Below are 14,531 nucleotides of genomic sequence, written 5' to 3' on the forward strand. Positions count from 1 at the left end.
GATAGTAAAGAGAGAAGAGAAGAAGAAATAAATCCTTTTTATTTCTGATCTCACTCAATAAAAATAAAAAAAAAAATTAAAAAAAAACCGTAGACCAGACCAGACCAGACCGTTCTAGAACGGTCTGGTCTGGTCCGGTCTGGTCTCTTGACTGGTCTGGTCTGGTCTGAAAAATTTCCAGACCGGAATTTCTGGTCTGGTCTGATTTTTCTGTCAAACCGGACCAGACCGGACCGTGTTCAGCCCTATATATATATATATATATATATATATATATATATATATATATATATATATATATATATATATATATATATATATATATATATATATATATATATATATATATATATATATATATATATATATATATATATATATATATATATATATATATATATATATATATATATATATATATGTATGTATATATATATATTAAATGTATAAGAATATCATAAATCGTTATTTTTGATTTTAAAACGCTAAAAGTTATAATGTTTTGAAAACAGTTACATCTACTACTAAACGCTACTTAAAATGTTGTTTAGCCGAGCAATTACTATTCACAAATTCCTGTGTAGAGACGGTCTCACTATGAGACGTTCATCATACAAGGGTTGAATAGCCCAACTAATACAAATATTAACATATGTGCTTCTTATTTTGTGGTCGTCTCATCGAGAAATGTTCTTTCACAAAAGTAGTTCATTATTATTTTATCCTTATTATTAAACTGCTATGCGGACAACGCTCTAAATAAACATATGATAAATCAAAAATAATCCAAATTCACCATAACACCAATTTTTCTCACTTGTAAGAAATCCAAATGAATAAAATCAAAGTGAGTCACACCAACATTGCAATTATTTGTTGATGTTAGGAAAGCAGGAGACAAGAAGTTCATGCATATAAATCATTACTCTATTGATTTTACAATAATTTGTGAACAAATTAGTATGTAGATGAATGGAGAAGGTTAGCTAATTGGATAATGTGAACAAATCATATGTTCATATGCATGCATTTGCTAATTGCCAATTGCTACATTGTGATCCACAATCCTTGTTTGAAAACTTACATTTTTAGTCAATATCGGTTTAAAATCGCTATTTAAGATAGCTATTTTATGTGAAGTTTACTTTTCCAATTGTTTTTATCTGAAGCCCATTTCTCTATTTTTTAGAAATAAAAAAGTTAGTTTATTTATTTTTCTTGCCACATTTTATTTTAGGAAAGTGGTCCCACCAATGAAAATTTTGTCATATACAAATTTTTCCTTACTTTAAATTTAATCCAGATTTATGCAATATAAATGACTTTACAATTTCTTAGTCTTTGTATTATATATGATTCATTATTGCAATTTCAAAAGAGCATATAGAGTAATTATTTGCTTGATAGCAAGAATATTTTCCTTCTAAAAATACTTTATTTAATGACTTTTTCAAATTTGCATTGAAGTTGAAACTTTTGTCTTGTTTTTCTAGATATGACGATCTCTTGCTCAACGGATTGGAGATTTTCAAGTTGGACTCTTCAAATGGTTCTCTTGCCGCACCAAATCCTGATATCCCTATGAATTTAACATCTTCACAAGGTAATAATCGATCGTCGAATAGTTCTCATCATTTAATATCGATTATCGGAGGAATCCTTGGTGCTATTCTAGTAGTCGCACTCATATCATCAATATATTTCATAATCATTTTCCGAAGAAAAAAGGAGAAACAAAAATTCAGGAAAACAATGAGCAAAGATGATACTAGCAAGCTTAAGTGGATTTCGCAGTTGGATGATTCTGGATCTAATGCAGCTACCGCTAGTGTGATTTCTTCTCTGCCGTCCCATCTTTGTCGACGTTTCTCTAGAGCATTTTTAACCTATTATTAACCTACAATTGTAGGTTAAGTTGTTAAAAAAAAAAATAAAATACAAAAAATAAAATAAAAAGTACAAAAAAAAGGAAAAAAAGAAAAAATAAAGAACATGAATTCCTAATCCTCACCGTACCCTTTCCCTATCCCTAGCCCAACCTCCAGCCCCCATCCCCCACAGGCCACAACTACCACTGTTTCCCGCTCACTGTCACTCCTATTCCCCACCCACTTCCAGCCACCACCATCTTCATCAAAATCCACCACCGAATCCAACTCCCCATCCTTTGCGCAGCCCCTATCCCCCTCTATTTTCAACCACCATCAAACCCTTCCCTCCACTCCACCACCACAAATCGGCCTCCCATAAACAGCGTCCTGTGCAGCCTTCCTCACCTCCTTTCCCCTGATGCGACCTCCACAAACAACCACCATAACCACCCACCCTAAATGTGAACCACCACCATAACCATCCCAAATTCAAACCAACATAATCTTTAATCTACCTTTCCACTACCAAATTCGACCATCAAAATTGACCACCATTATTAAATTGGTGTTGCAGATATGGGTTGTTGAGCCTCGTTGGGTGGGGGGCGCCGTCGCAGGGGAAGGGGAGGGGGTGGTGCATAGGTGGAGAGTGAAGAGGGGATTGGAAATTATTTTTCTTTAAATAAAATTATCTTTTTTCTAGGGTAGAATTACCTGTTTTACAGGTTGCATGTGAATTTGAATGCTATGGGAAAACGTATGTCCAAGTTGGTATTATTTCAGGTTAATTAAAATTTCGTATTATTGTAGAGAAATTAATTAAAGTTTATATCATTCACGGTAATTTTTCCTTAAATAAATAACAAAGAAAAATGTTTCATTTTGATAAAAAAATTATTTTTAATATGAGATAGATATAATTATAAAAAGTAATAATAGTACTACTATAATTATTTGTATATTACTCTCTCTATTTTATATTGTTGGATACTTTTCAAATATTCCATGTATAAAGAGATAAAAATGCTACTCATGATTTTTAATGGATATAAAAAAGTTAAAATATGGAGTATCAATGTGTGATCCTATTACATTTGTCACCATACATATAATTTTAACATATACTCCTTTCATTCCTTAATAAAGTTACCACAAGAAATGTTCACGAGAATTAAGAAAAATAAAATCTTTAGTTTTTGAATATATTATTTATTGAATAATAAATTTAATTGAAGAAATTAGGACCATAAACATTTAAAAATTATTAAAAGAAAGTTAGTGGAAAAATATGGAGACCACAACTAATAAAAAGATGTTTTAATAAAATTAGTTAAAAATATGTGAGGACCATAAATAATATAAATTTGTTAAAATTAAATTAATGAAAAATATGTGGGGAAAATAGGCATTATTAAAATATTAAAATGAAGATTATTTTAATGTCCAAATTTGTGATACAAATAGAAAAATTCATTATGAAAACAATAAATAAAACATTTAAAAATGACAAATAAAAGTTATTTAATAAACGAAGGAAGTATTTCTTATAATTTAAATTTTTATAAGAAAAACTACTTAAAATGATCCATCATTTTACTGATTTGTCTACGATCTTACAAATTTTTTGTAACACACAAGCCATCATCATTAAGAAACTTCACCCACCTCCGTCATCACTAAGAGTGCTTCCATCAAGCGCGTGCCAAGGCTAGAGGGCTTCACCTTCACCACCAATTGCAACCATTATCACACTATCATTCTTCTTTCTTCTTTAGTCACCATCGCTCACCAAAGTCTAAAACCTTTAACGAGAAGGAATGATTGAAATTGAATCCGTCAGCTTACATATTAGTATATTACTATACAAGTTTGGACCTTAAACATAAAATAGGAAATAAATAAAATAAAAATAACTAGGTAAAAAACGAGTATAAAATGTAAAAGGCAAAAGCAAAAAACAGAACACCAACTGGTAAGCGAATGGCAGAGCGATCTAGAGTTCATCCTCACACCGCTACATGCGACCACCACCAACACTGCCAAGGCAGATATTCCGGATCCAAATCGGAGTATTTACTAAAAGGATATCTGATTTTTAATTTTTTATTTTATTTTATTTGTAAATATATATATATATATATATATATATATATATATATATATATATATATATATATATATATATATATATATATATATATATATATATATATATATATATATATATATATATATATATATATATATATATATATATATCAACGCTTAAATTTGACCAACTTTTTATTAATTTTCTATTTCATAATCTATAATGGCCCTCAAGTAAATCAGAACAATTTTCATTGTTATGTTGAATTTTCTTCTATGCTAAAAAACTGTTTTGTTTAATTCATTGATCATGTTTCGATAATGAAACGAGGAAATGGAAAACACTTAAAATACCGTGAATGGAAGCGTTATCAGGAACGGCGATTCGTGGAAAGAAGCGGCTTGAATTCCTGCAGTACAACACGTTAGCCTTGTCCGGGGGGTGATCTCCCGGAAAACCCCTCCGACGCTCAAGTCAGAACGTAGATCAAAGATTAATGAATAAAAGATTATGTAATGAATCCGGGAATAGTGATATCGGGATTGAGATTGCTAGTGTTTGGGTAGGTTAATGAAGCAGAGTGTGAGTAAGGATACCAGGAAGGCTATTTTCAGATGATCCTTCCTTCTTGATGGTAGTCCCTATTTATAATGATGAAGAAAGGAAGTTATTTCTGAGAAGAGGTTGGCCATCATGGAGGTAGTGGGCAGTTGCTACCCATGGAAGAAGGACAACCAAGCAATGTGGGAGAGTGGGAAGTTGGGTCAAACATGAGGTTATTTTCTGGAGGGAGTTAGGGTTTTGTATGGGCCTCTTGCTTATGGGCCAACTGAAGAGTTAGGAGAATCCAAAAAAGGCCCATTGACTAAAAGTCAAGGTCACTCCAAAAGGTCAAGGGTTATTAAGGTCAAATGACTAATAATTTAAATAAATAGATTAGTTAAATAAATGTTACCATGACAGATCATAATGCTTTATAAAAGCTTAGGTTATTTACTGCAAGATGGCAAACAACGGAATATAATTCGTGACTGTTTAGGTTCTGACAAAATTAATTAATTTAAAATTTATTAATATTAAATTTTATAACATATCACAAGTAAATATGAGTTATGACAGTTGAGTTAATTTCGCACTCAAATATCTAAAATTCGACCCAAGGCTACTAAATTTAATTAAAGGTTAAGCATAAATAAATAAAGTATTAAATAATAGTCATTTATGATCATATTGCTTCACATTAATTAATATGACGCTGTTTTTGATAAAAATGATTTGAACATGTCATTACAAAGCTTCTTCTCTAAGCAAAATGCATTTATAGAAAATAAAATTGAATAAAAGTCTTTTCTCATTATATCGGTCTAATCATAAACTTATTTTAAATTGAGTTAAATAGTCAATCAACTAAATTAGTTAATACATTCACTTTCGTACTCAAATTACTCGCTTTAGTTGTTTAATATTTTAACACCTTATTTTAAATGTTAAAACTAACATTTTAAATATTAAAATACTCATTTTTTAAAATTAAGTAGTCGCTTTTAATACCATCTAATATGTGAGACCGTTTCATACGAGGGTTGATCTTGGGGAGAGTGGCATCATTACTACGTGGGCTTGATATCATTTTCAAAAGAATCAAGTTGAACTTTATAATTGGGCCAAAAAATAGGTTCAGGGAACTCACTTTAACCCAAAAGGTTTAGCTACCAAGTTTTGTATTCATGTTCATACATAAGTTATCCTAATAAAAATAGTCTTACCATAAGATTTTCGCATTTAACATCAAGCATCTTCAACAGCCCACCCTTCCCGTTTAATTTTATATATATATATATATATATATATATATATATATATATATATATATATATATATATATATATATATATATATATATATATATATATATATATATATATATATATATATATATATATATATATATATATATATATATATATATATATATATATACATATATATATATATATATATATACATATATATATATATATATATATATATATATATATATATATACATATATATATATATATATATATATATATATATATGTAAATATATATATATATATATGTATATATATATATATATATATATATATGTATATATATATATATATATGTATATATATATATATATATGTATATATATATATATATATGTATATATATATAAATATATATGTATATATATATATATATGTATATATATATATATATATATATATATATATATATATATATATATATATATATATATATATATATATATATATATATATATATATATATATATATATATATATACCCAATTCTTAAATATCGCCACCTTTTTCATTTTATCGCCACCTCCCTGAGGAAATTACGAATTTGCCCCTGGATTTTCAAAAAATTACGATTTTGCCATTGAACTTAAAATTTCCTACATATACCACAATTTCACTAAAATTTTTCTTACCACACTTAAAAACCAACTTACAAAAGCAAATTGTTGGAGCAAAAACTAAGTTCAATCCGCAAACAATTAATCGAGGTAATTTTTTTCGAATGTAATTAATTTAAATTTACAAAGGAAAAAAAAAAATAAAAATGAACCGCCCAGATCTGGGCGATTCAATTTAATTTTTTTTTTTTTTCTTTTTTCTTTGAATAATTATTATAATTTTTAATTATATTATTATTGTTATTATTATTATTTTTATTGCTGTTATTATTATTAATTTTATTATTATTGTTATTATTGTTGTGATTGTTATTGTTTTTATTATTAAATATATATTTATGTTTTGATTTTTAATTTCTTAATGTAAATATATTTGTTATAATAATTATTATTATTATTTTTATTTTTAATAACTTTTTTATATTATTTTGAATGTTGTTTGTACTGTTATAGTTGTTGTTGTTTTTTTTTTATTTTCGAATGTAATTTATTAATTTAATTAAAAAAAATAAAAAAAATAAAAAATGAATCGCCCAGATCTGGGCGATTGGACCCCAGTTCAATCGCCCAAAAAGTGGCAATTGAACCGGGATCCCACAGCCCAGATCTGGGCGATTCATTTTTTTGTTTTTTTTTTCGTTTCTTTTTGATTAATTATTATCATTATTATATGTTTTTTTTATTACTGTTATTATTATTAATTTTTTTATTAATTTTGTGATTGTTATTATTTATATTATTAAATTATTATTTTATTTTAATTACTATTTTATTATATTAAACATGTTATTATTATTATTATTTTTATTATTATTATTATTATTATTATTATTATTATTATTATTATTATTATTATTATTATTATTATTAATTTTTTTTATTAATTTTGTGATTGTTATTATTTTTATTATTAAATTATTATTTTTTTTAATTACTATTTTATTATTTTAAATATGTTTATTATAATTATTATTATTATTATTATTTTATTACTGTTATTATTATTAATTTTTTTATTAATTTTGTGATTATTATTATTTTTATTATTAAATTATTATTTTTTAATCACTATTTTATTATTTTAAATATGTTTATTATAATTATTATTATTATTTTTTTTATTACTGTTATTTTTATTAATTTTTTTATTAATTTTGTGATTGTTATTATTTATATTATTAAATTATTATTTTTTAAATTAAAATTTAATTATTTTAAATATGTTTATTATAATAATTATTATTATTATTATTAATAAACTTTGTATGTTGTGTTGAAAATTATTTTTATTATTGTTGTTTATATATTTTTTTTTTATAATTTTTTTTTAGAATAATTATTATTATTCTTATATATATTATTATTGTTATTATTATTATTCTTCTTATTACTGTTATTCTTATTATTTTACTATTTTATTGTTATTATAGTGATTGTTATTATTATTATTGTTATTATATTTTCCTTTAATTTTATTTTTAATTATTTTTTTTTTGTTATTAGTGTTATGATTATTGTTATTTTTTTTTCATTTGTTTGTTTTTTAGAATAATTATTATTATTCTTATTTATATTATTGTTATTATTATTATTATTATTATTATTATTATTATTATTATTATTATTATTATTGTTATTCTTTTTATTTTTACTATTATATTATTATTATTATAGTGATTGTTATTATTATTATTGTTATTATATTGTGCTTTATTTTTAATTATTTTTTTTTGTTATTAGTGTTATGATTATTGTTATTATTTGTGTTATTATTGTTATGATTATTATTAATGTTATTATTTTTGTTAATATTGTTATTATTTTTATGCTTATTGTCAATTTAGAAAATTAATATTGTTTTTTGATTCTGTTCATTTATTTTTAATGTTTAATGAAACTGTCAAAAATTGTAGAAAATGGCTGGTAATCAAGGAAAAGGAAAGGGTTTTTTTAGACAATTGTTGAGAGATAATAGTTCTAGGCCTACCTTACTCAGAGGGAACCCGCATGAGAGGGGGGTAACGGGTTCTGCTAGGAGGGCTAGGCATGAAGAGGCTGCCAGACACAGTATTGCCCAAAGGTCGAGTGCGCTAGACGTAGTGCGAACCCCTCTTGATGACCAGTCTAGCAGCATCCAAAGTAGTTGGAGGGTTTCTAGTCCCGATGATAATGATGCTGATGATGTGGAATACGAAGCTCTTGATTCTCGCCCATTGGACTGGACTGTTGTTCGGGGGCCGGACGGGAGATTTGCACGTGGCGGCCCTAGTTCTTCTGCCGCATCTGAGCGCGCAGGACGTAGTTTCATCGATAATGAGCCGCCACGGGAGAGGAGGCCATCACAGTCCGCTAATACGGACTGGTTAGTCACGTCGCCCCAGCTCGGGGGGCCGACAGATACGCGACTGATCCCTAGCTATGGCGGGCACATAGCTAAAGTTATTTTCGACGGCTCCGAGCGTACGCCTCCGATTCCGGATTGCCGTATTAGGAAGAGGCCGGTGAAGTCCATCATCCGATTGAGGGATATGTCCGATGAGCTAAACGATGTTCTACCTGCCACTTCCCTCGGCCGACTACCGGAAATTATGCACTAACACATCGACTGTGCTTTGATATCGGCCTTCGTGGAGAGGTGGCAGCCGGATACGAACACCTTCCACATGCCATGGGGGAATGGACGATTATGTTGCATGACGTGCAACGCATACTGGGCATTTCCATTGAAGGTTCTCTGCCGGCTGAGCCTTCTGACGCGGAGTGGCAGGTCGGTATCACCAATCTATTCGGGGACCTATGTCTGAGCTTCGGCGTAGAGGTGCATTCACCTGCGGCTGTGTGAACGTTGCTGAACTGATGCAGCTGTGTCATAGGTCGCAGGCCATGGATACCCAGACGACAGCGTACTACATGACTATTGTCGGCTCTATCTTGCTGGCGGATAAGACCAGAATTGGCATGCGACCTAACCCGATACTTGCCGTGAACGACGATCAGCAGGAGGTGGCCTGGGGTGCGGTGACCTTGGCCTACTTGTATAGGCAGCTCGGAATGGCATCTAGGGCTGGTTGCAAGACCATTGCGGGCTACCTAACATTGCTCCAGACATGGATCTATGAGTACTTTCCCGCTTTCCGCCCTCATCCTCGTCGAGAAGATGTGCCAAACATGACTAGGGCGGAGATGTGGTCACCGAAGAAACCATGTCGTGAGGTGGACAGGCTGAGGGACTACCGCAGGGTTCTTGACTCAATGACGGAGACTCAGGTATTGTACATTACATGACATTTTGTTATCCATGTGTTTTTAATTTTATATTATTCTTATTGGTTAACTTGGCATGCATGCAGGTGGAATGGACTCCGTACAATTCTGCTCCTAGGGCGTTGCTCAATGAGCACCCACGCACCACCATCATCGGGGGTATCACGTGCTTTGATATCGTCGAGGTGTATTTGCCGGAGCGGACATTGCGACAGATCGGGTTCATGCAGGCTATTCCCCCCGCTCCTATGAGACCAGCCCAGGCTCTTCGACCGGCACACGGTACTTACTCCGTGACCTTTGCATCTTCTGCTGTTTATTTGGAGGCATGGAGTAGGTTCCCCTTTAGTGCGCGCCTTGTTGAGCAGGCACTTCGTCGGGCATCTGTTCCATCAGAGGCTGAACAAAATTACGTTGACTGGTTCAGAGTGTGCTCGCACCCGTACATAGCCCCCGACGTAGGCCCGACTTCCGGTGCTGGTCCTTCTCAGAACAGAGCTGAATACGTGAGTTTTGAAAGTATACTTGTTTTATGCTATGTCTTTGTGGTTTTTTTTTGGGAAATTATCAATGGTGCCCTTGTACTATTGAAAAATTACAATGGTACCTAACTGCATTTCAGTGGTACCCCCCAATTATATGGTAATTACAACCGTGACCTTAATGATGAATTTTCCGTTAAATGTCCGTTAAATTTGAAATTTAACCTAACCATAGTTAGTTTCTTCTTCTTCCCTTTTCTCTTTCATGGCTGCTCTTCTTCCATGGTAGCTCTTCTTCCATGGCAGCCAGAACCTCGGATAGTAGATATCAAAATTCCAAGGAGAAGCTGAATCAACACATTGGTACAATCAGAAATTGCTAATAAAAGAAAAGAATTAAGACCCAATTCAGGAAAACCAGAAAAACTTCAACACCAATCAATGTCTGGTATTATGCTATTAACAATATGAAATTGCTCAATTAGCTCAAAATTGAAGGGGGCATAGAAAATTAAGGACCTTTTCATCCCAAAAAACAGCATTTTAAACCTAGAAATAAAATAAAATTAAATCAAATCAAAAACCCAAAAATCAAAGATTAATAGAATATTTCTGATAAAGTTATATATGGTAAACTGTTATAGTTGTTGGAATTCTGATGAACAGTTGAAGAAGGTCCAATTTATTTTATGTGATTGAACATCAAAATATGAGCAATGATTATACAACCTAAATGGCTTGACATAAAATCATGAATTACTTCTGTAAGGTAGCATTTGGAACTTGTATCACATTTCAATGACGGAATTTAGCCACTTTAAATGACAATTTTCAGTTCCAAATTTGATGTTTGGAGACATCCAAATTTAAACAAAAATCCAGAAATTAATCTTTTGCATCAGTTAATTAATCTTGAATTATCCATTAATTTCTTAATTGGGTCAATTCCATCTGAGATTTCCAATCTTACAAATCTATGGCAACTCGAGCTTTACGGTAATCAACTCACCGGGAAAATCCCAACTGGGTTTCGAAATTTGACGAAATTACAGCGTTTTGATGCTTCAAATAATAGCTTAGAAGGTGATTTATCTGAGCTTAAATTCATGAATCAGCTTGTATGGATTCAAGAATCTGGTAAATTTATCTCTATATAGTAATAATCTCACCGGAGAACTTCCCCAGAAGCTTGGATCATGGGCTGAGTTCAATTTCATCGACGTATCGACCAATTCTCTTTCCGGTACAATCCCTCCTGATATGTGTAAAAAAGGGACTATGAAAAAGCTTCTAATTCTGCAGAACAAATTATCCGGTGAGATTCGATTTCTGGTGAAATTTGATTTGATTTTTGGGTTTTTGATTTGATTTAATTTTATTTCTAGGTTTAAAATGCTGTTTTTTGGGATGAAAAAGATTTTATTGCTCTTGCAATTTGTAATTTCATACTAACCATAGAAGAAGAGCTGCCATGGAAGAAGAGCAGCCATGAAAGAGAAAAGGGAAAAAGAAGAAGAAACTAACCATGGTTAGGTTTTAACGGACATTTAACGGAAAATTCATCATTAAGGTCACGGTTGTAATTACCATATAATTGGGGGGTACCACTGAAATGCAGTTGGGTACCATTGTAATTTTTCAATAGTACAAGGGCACTATTGATAATTTCCCTTTTTTTTTGTTGTTTTATATCTTGTTAACTCCTTTTTTCTTTTTGTTTTTTTAGTTCCTCAATGAATGGCCCAGTCGATTCGCTCCAGTGGCTAGACTACCTCCTTCGCTCGCGGATTTGAACCCCCGTCAACAACATGCGTTAGAAATATATCTTAATGATTGTAGAGATTTATTTGCCGAATGACAAATTTTTAAAGGGCATGGCTCTTCATAGTCTGTACTAAAACTATGTTACATTAATGATTGTATTTATTTTCGTTAACGCTATTTACATCGCATTTAATTCATGATTACGTCAATGCTTTTAATAATTTACATCGTAATTATACACAATGAATGTCTTCTATATTTTCTATAACAAACACTATACACAGTACTATTACTATGAACTACATACAAAATGAATCTCGTGTATAATTTTTATAATACAACTAAATAATGATTTATACAACACGTAAGACTATGGAGTATCTAAATTTACAGCATCGTCAGCGGTGTTATTAGTTGGTGGTGGTTGTGGCCCGCGTAGATTATTCCAGAGCCTAATCCTCGTAGTGAAATGTGTCTCAATATGTCTGGTGAAATCGTCAACTGCTTCTCTCCAACGTTGATGGATGGGCGGCAGTGGGGCTGAATCGTCGTTCATAAAAGTTGAACAAAATGATTTCCATTCACCCAACATATATGTATAACTTTATTTACACTATGCACGCCCAGTGCTTTTCTTAATGGAAGAATCAGACAGTTGTATTGCGAATCACCGTCAGCAGAATCATAATAAGCAATGCCAATGTTAAGAAACATTGCTGCAGAGTACAATGCCATCGGTGCATCCATCCAGTGAACAAAAGGAGCAGGTCCATTGCTGTGTGAACCTAGTCTGAATATAGCCTCGTCTAACGACACCTGGGATAGATACAAACTCAGGTATTGTTCTCTGTTCATTTGCATTTCCATACACATAGCACGTCTTAAAAGAGGCCATGCTTCCTCGCCTCCCAGCTCTGTGACGACAATAGCTCTAAATTCACAGTTACCTTCACCTAACACATCAATCCAGTCAAACAAGTAAGGTGGAAGGATGTATGGGATGTGATTAGGCCATGAAAACTGTGAAAAATCGCGACCTCCTGGATCATCTGCAATAATTGAAAATAAAGTAAATACGATGAAGTTGTAACAAATGAAAGTAAATAATGAAAGGAAAGTCATGTACCAGACAAATTGAAACTAAACTTAATTCCAACTGATGATTGCGTATCTCGACCACTGGATCTGCCACTGGATCTCCCGCGGGATGAAGATCTAGAGCCTCGACCACGAGAAGATGATCTAATATATTCAAATGCACTTTTATTTCTTCTCATGGTTTTGCTTGTGCTTGGTCTTCCCTTTCTAGGTGGACTTGCGTAAGGCTCAGGTATTTCGGCTCCATCAGGGTGCAGTTCATACTCAAGTACTTGAGACATTCGGCGTATAACTGCGGGATCAGATTTTAGAACTTCATCTACCAGAGATTGAAAGTACTCTTTGTCATTGGCGTTGGCGAATCGTACTCCTTCGTTTGTCTCGTGTCCTACCTCTGTGTACCTCAAAGTGCTCCAGAATTGATGAATGTCATCCACATACAAAGCTCCGTGCGAACCGATAGATATATATATATATATATATATATATATATATATATATATATATATATATATATATATATATATATATATATATATATATATATATATATATATATATATATATATATATATATATATATATATATATATATATATATATATATATATATATATATATATATATATATATATATATATATATATATATATATATATATATATATATATATATATATATATAACAAGCACACGGCAATCCATGTGTGTGTTGAAGTACACAACCGCATTTGTTCAATACAAAATCACCCAATTCTAACATACGGTTATACTCAAGCTGGAGCTGCTTCAAGGCATAGATAGATACGTGGCAATATAAAGGTCTAAAGAAATGTTGTCGCAAAGACGTTGCTACAGAATTCATGGATTCCTGTAGCGCTTGTCGGATCCTGGCTTGTTGATTTGTAATTTGTGCGTGTGCCCTTTTAAACAGGGTATCGAATGAGCTATTACCTCTACCAAGGTAATACTTGAAAGACGAGTGTTGGCTTTCAACTCTGCTGGTAGTCTGGTTACCCATGTGCAAACAATCATTCGTCCATGCACGCACAAATTTCTCTCTAAGTGGAATCCATGTTCCAGCCAGATACCGAACGACCTTTCTGTTCCTAACCTACCACGTATTCACGATCGCTTGCCATCTATGTTCAAATTCGCCAATAGTAGAACTTTCAACCAGGGGGTTCCATCTACCTGTCCTGAAAATTTGTCCTTGTTGATATTTTTTTCCGCCACACAACTTGTCCACCATGTTCTCTACGTCGTTTGCAACATGCCAAATGCATAACAAATGCCGCACATCTACATTAAAGACAACATTCAACGTAATTAATACATAATCAATAGATAAAACTACAATAATTAATCAGCAAAACCTTTTTACCTGGGAAGACGTCACGAATAGCTGCAGATAAACCTTCATCTTGATCGGTAACAATGACGCTAGGAGTCTGAGCTGTGCCGAAAATATCTCTCAATCCCTGCAAAACTC

This window comes from Amaranthus tricolor, chromosome 16, assembly GCF_026212465.1.
Source record: "Amaranthus tricolor cultivar Red isolate AtriRed21 chromosome 16, ASM2621246v1, whole genome shotgun sequence".
NCBI lineage: Eukaryota > Viridiplantae > Streptophyta > Magnoliopsida > Caryophyllales > Amaranthaceae > Amaranthus > Amaranthus tricolor.